The sequence below is a fragment of the Arachis ipaensis genome, chromosome B1 (genome assembly GCF_059453495.1).
Source record: "Arachis ipaensis isolate K30076 ecotype BB chromosome B1, ASM5945349v1, whole genome shotgun sequence".
Taxonomy (NCBI): domain Eukaryota; kingdom Viridiplantae; phylum Streptophyta; class Magnoliopsida; order Fabales; family Fabaceae; genus Arachis; species Arachis ipaensis.
Window position 1 is genome coordinate 21611016 of NC_142436.1, and position 5958 is coordinate 21616973.

General features: G+C 35.8%; 1 pseudogene; it reads left to right on the plus strand.

The window, feature by feature from the left end:
- The first annotated feature begins 364 nt into the window (after positions 1–364).
- On the plus strand, positions 365–3648 carry LOC148575927 (F-box/kelch-repeat protein At3g23880-like; annotated as a pseudogene).
- The last annotated feature ends 2310 nt before the right edge of the window (positions 3649–5958 follow it).

Genomic DNA, 5958 nt, shown 5'->3' on the forward strand with positions numbered 1-5958 from the left:
GTTTTTTTTTTTTGGTTAGGTAAATAGTCCAATACTTAATACATAGGATTTCTAAGTTTTTCTAAGAGAAAAAGCCAAGAAGAATATACAGCTTAGTATTAGAAGAAGATAGAGTAAAAAACCTAAAAGTAAAGGAACAACATTAAACTGAGTTGGTCCTATGAAATATATCATTGTTACATAATACAACATACGTTACATGTTGCCAAATGACTTGAGTGCATCGAGTAAGCTATGAAATAGAGAGATATTATATCATACATCAGATAGAAATATAAGTTTACAGCAATACTAGGAAGAGAAAACCAAATTGACATAGATAGGAATGTAAATTTATAGCTAGGTCACGGCATTTGGTTGAGCAATGGACACAACATTAGCTACACTTTTCAGGAAAGAAAGAAGAACTATCCTTGAGGAGAAGAGGAAGAGGCAACGAACAGTAGATTTGAAGCCCCCAAAGCAACCAACAATGAGACAACCTCTTCAGAATATCAGATTAAACTCAATCGATAAATATCCAAGTATGCATATGAAACTCAGTATACTTTTATTCATTAAAATTTTTTTTACAAATTTATAACTATGAGAAAGTAGAAACTATAAGAAGTTTATTGAACATCTTTTTGGTTTATGTAGAACAACAAGGGATATTTGCCAATAACAAAAGAAAGGTTGATGTTTATGCAAACAATGATTGAAATATTCTCCAAAACAACCAAAGAATTTATGATACAGAAAGTGGTTTAAGACTTCAAGAACGAGGATAGATTAATGAACCATCAAATAGTAAATTTTAATTTAAAAAACTCTGAAGTTATAATGTATCCGAGCCATGGGTGGACTAATATTGTTTGTTTTTGCAGTGATAGTTATGACAAGAAATAAGAGACAAAGTAAAAATTGAAAAAATAAAAGAAAGAGAACAATGTAACAAATATTGAGCTTTCTCCCTCAGAGACGGTCAGCACACTCAGATGCTTGATCAATAATATGACACCGTTTTTGTAGAATTCAGCTTATACATTTTGCCGGAACCGTTCCAAGAGAACAATTCAAGATATTCCATTTTGTGGCATATATGGTGATGGTAAAGGGGCATTTGTGTTTGGCACTGCCACTGTTAAACTGGATTCGTCAGCATGGTGCTTTGGATTTCTTGGTTCTTTTCCTTAACTTAGTTAAGGAGACTTTTACTGAGTTTCTCTGCCCCTCAAGGATCCAGATAATAAAACCTTCGTCTTCCCACACTTTTGTATGGTGAAGAACTGCCTTGCATTTTATTTCATTCATGAGAAAATTTATTGGTTCGTGTGGTTGCTGAAGGGGTATGGAATGCCTCAATCTTGGACTAGATTGGCCATCATCCATTGCCACTCACTACTTATTGGTTCTGAGTTACAGCCATTGTATATTTGGGAAAATACTCTTCTTATGGAGGCTGCATCAACTTTAAACATAGTTCTATGTAACTTAGATAATGGTGGCTTAGAATTTTCTCTAGTGGAACCTACTCCTTTAGATGTCTCAATGGGATTGTAGTTCCATATTTATCATGCAAGCTTAGTTTCGCCATTATATCGTTGCCTTGGAAGTAGCTCATCCAAATCTGGTTTATCAAACACCAGTGTACAAGCAATCTTCTAAATGCTTTGTTTCTTGTCAACTAATTCTTGTGCCTTTTTTTTAGCTGTGAGTGTTCATCTACTCTTGCCTTTGTAGGAATATACTAGTGTCTCTTTGCACTTAATGTATAATTTATGCTTGACATGAAATTCTGATCTTAGATGCAAACCTATTATCCTGTAATTTAACCCTTACTACCATTTCCTTTTAATTTTGTTATTTTTGGATCCAAAACTAGATGCTTTACCAGTTGAAGCAATTGAGATATGCTGATAATTAGTGCATGAATGATCCATAGTATTGGAATTTTTAAATTATGGAGTCATATTATTAATGATTGTTTTACTAGCAAACAAAATCAAAATTAAACCCACTTCTACAATCACATTCCCCTTCTTCTTTTTGAGGAATCATCCTGATGACATATGTTATTGGTTATTTATGAAAATTAAAACGTTAACCTTTCATGAATAATCACATGACTGAAAAATATAAAGGAAAGAAAAAGGCAATAAGAGACATTTAATTCACTTTATGTTACCAAAAAATAAGAGATCTATTTAATTTTTATTGTAAAAAATTGATTAAGAATATTAAATTTATTCTGTTAATTATTCTCTTAACTTTTGAATAGAACTTAAAACTTTTGTATGTTTTGGATTTTTTAAAAAAATTATACAAATTTAAGTATTAAAAAATAATAAGTAACAAATAAACAAATAAAATAAGATTTCAAACTATTCTTGCAGGAAAGGAATTGGAAACAAATAGGGTAGAGCCATTGGAGCAGGTAAGTTTGTGAGGCTAAACCTTTTTGCAGCCATCGTCGCTGCCACCAACCTCCACCGAAATCCGAGCAGTGTCACTCTCCATAAAAGTTGTTATGACACATCCTGACGAGAGGAATGGGAAGCCTTTAGGAGTCACTAGAAACGCCCAAAACGGCTGCTGCCTTTAGCGGTAACGAAACTGCTGGTGATCCTTCCGGATGAACTCATTAGAAATCTTGCTGAGGCTTCCGACGAGGTTGATACTTCGGTTACGGAGTGTGTGCAGTTCATGGAGAACCCTAATTTCCAGCTCCCAATTTGCCAATGACCATGTTCGACATTTAATTGTCGCTGATCCATGTTTTAGCTATCCACGAGTTGCTTATCATGCTTGTTGTTTCTACAGATACAGAAGATTCGAAAATTTCTTGGTACGATCTTGGTTCGAGAACCCTTCCGAACCTATGGGAGTTGTTCGCTTCGCAGAAAATGTAGCCATACAATTATTAGCTCTCGTAATGGATTGTTGTGCCTCATTGACATTATTGTCATCGATAACTGAATCATGCTATGGAATCCCTATACTGGGTTGACATCCCAACCGATGAAAATTCTAGGTTTCATAGGAGTTTGCGGCTTCGGATATGATCATGCCAATGACGTGTACAAGTTTATTGCGGTTGTAAATCAGATATCGAAATAGGAACTGCATAGATATGAAACTAGAATTTATACATTTTGCCGGAACTGTTCCAAGAGAACAATTCAAGATATTCCATTTCGTAGCATATATGGTGATGGTAAATGGGCATTTATGTTTGGCACTTCCACTGTTAAACTGGATTCGTCAGCATGGTGCTTTGGATTTCTTGGTTCTTTTCCTTAACTTAGTTAAGGAGACTTTTACTGAGTTTCTCTGCCCCTCAAGGATCCAGATAATAAAACCTTCGTCTTCCCACACTTATGTATGCTGAAGAACTGCCTTGCATTTTATTTCATTCATGAGAAAATTCATTGGTTCGTATGGTTGCTGAAGAGGTATGAAATGCCTCAATCTTGGACTAGATTGGCCAACATCCATTGCCACTCACTACTTATTGGTTCTGAGTTACAGCCATTGTATATTCGATAAAATACTCTTCTTATGGAGGCTGCATCAACTTTAAAGATAGTTCTACGTAACTTAGATGATGGTGGCTTAGAATTTCCTCTAGTGGAACCTACTCCTTCAGATGTTTCAATGGGATTGTAGTTCCATATTTATCATGTAAGCTTAGTTTTGCCATTATATCGTTGCCTTGGAAGTAGCTCATCCAAATCTGGTTTATCAAACACTAGTGTACAAGCTGTCTTCTAAATGCTTTGTTTCTTGTCAACTAATTCTTGTGCCTTTTTTTTTAGCTGTGAGTGTTCATCTACTCTTGCCTTTGTAGGAATATACTAGTGTCTCTTTGCACTTAATGTATAATTTATGCTTGACATGAAATTCTGATCTTAGATGCAAACCTATTATCTTGTAATTTAACCCTTACTACCATTTCCTTTTAATTTTGTTATTTTTGGATCCAAAACTAGATGCTTTACCAGTTGAAGCAATTGAGATATGCTGATAATTAGTGCATGAATGATCCATAGTATTGGAATTTTTAAATTATGGAGTCATATTATTAATGATTGTTTTACTAGCAAACAAAATCAAAATTAAACCCACTTCTACAATCACATTCCCCCTTCTTCTTTTTGAGGAATCATCCTGATGACATATGTTATTGGTTATTTATGAAGATTAAAACATTAACCTTTCATGAATGTATCACATGACTGAAAAGTATAAAGGAAAGAAAAAGGCAATAAGAGACATTTAATTCACTTTATGTTACCAAAAAATAAGAGATCTATTTAATTTTTATTGTAAGAAATTGATTAAGAATATTAAATTTATTCTGTTAATTATTCTCATAACTTTTGAATAGAACTTAAAACTTTTGTATGTTTTGGATTTTTTTAAAAAATTATACAAATTTAAGTATTAAAAAATAATAAGTAACAAATAAACAAATAAAATAAGATTTCAAACTATTCTCGCATGAAAGGAATTGGAAACAAATAGGGCAGAGCCATTGGAGCAGGCAAGTTTGTGAGGCTAAACCTTTTTGCAGCCATCGTCGCTGCCACTAACCTCCACCGAAATCCGAGCAGTGTCACTCTCCATTAAAGTTGTTATGACACATCCTGACGAGAGGAATAGGAAGCCTATAGGAGTCACCAGAAATGACCCGAAATGGCTGGTGCCTTCAACGGTAACACCATTGCAGCCGCTGCTGATCTGTCTGGATGAACTCGTCAAAGCAATCTGGTTGAGGCTTCCAACAAGGTTGCTACTTCGGTTACGGAGTGTGTGTAATTCATGGAGAACCCTAATTTTCAGCTCCCAATTTGCCAACATCGTCGCTGATCCAAGATTTAGCCATCCATGAGTCGCTTATTGGTAGGCGAAATTGTGATCATCAACAATGGCGCCAAAGGACTTGGAGCTCTTAAACATGAATCACACTTTGTCACAATTCTGCACAACTAACCAGCAAGTGTACTGGGTCGTCCAAGTAATACCTTACGTGAGTAAGGGTCGATCCCACGGAGACTGTCGGCTTGAAGCAAGCTATGGTCACCTTGTAAATCTCAGTCAGGCTAATTCAGATGGTGATGGAGGATTGATAATTAAAAGATAAACTTAAAATAGAATAAAGATAGAGATACTTATGTAATTCATTGGTAGGAATTTCAGATAAGCGTACGAAGATGCTTTGTTCCTCCTGAACCTCTGTTTTCCTATTGCCTTCTTCCAATCATTCATACTCCTTTCCATGGCAAGCTTTATGTTGGGCATCACCGTTGTCAATGGCTACTTCCCGTCCTCTCAGTGAAAACATTCCAAATGCGCTGACACCGCACGGCTAATCATCTGTCGGTTCTTGATCATGTCGGAATAGGATCCATTGATCCTTTTGCGTCTGTCACACGCCCCACAATCGCGAGTTTGAAGCTCGTCACAGCCATCCCTTTCCAGATCCTACTCAGAATACCACAGACAAGGTTTAGACGTTCCGGATCTCAGGAATGGCCGCCAATAATTCTAGCCTATACCACGAAGGTTCCAATCTTAGATTAGAAACCCAAGAGATACACATTCAAGCCATTGCTAGTAGAACAGAGGTAGTTGTCAGGCACATGTTCATAGGTGAGAATGATGATGAGTGTCACGGATCATCACATTCATCAAGTTGAAGAACGAATGAATATCTTGGAGAAGAAATAGACTTGAGTTGAATAGAAAAACAATAGTACTTTGTATTAATTCATGAAGAACAGCAGAGCTCCACACCTTAATCTATGGTGTGTAAAAACTCCACCGTTGAAAATACATAAGAACAAGGTCTAGGCATGGCTAAATGGCCAGCCCCCAAATGTGAAAAGGTCTATCAAAAGTATGAAAAGTGTATTGAGTAAAGATGAAAATACAATAGCAAAAGGTCCTATTTATAGAAAACTAGTAGCCTAGGGT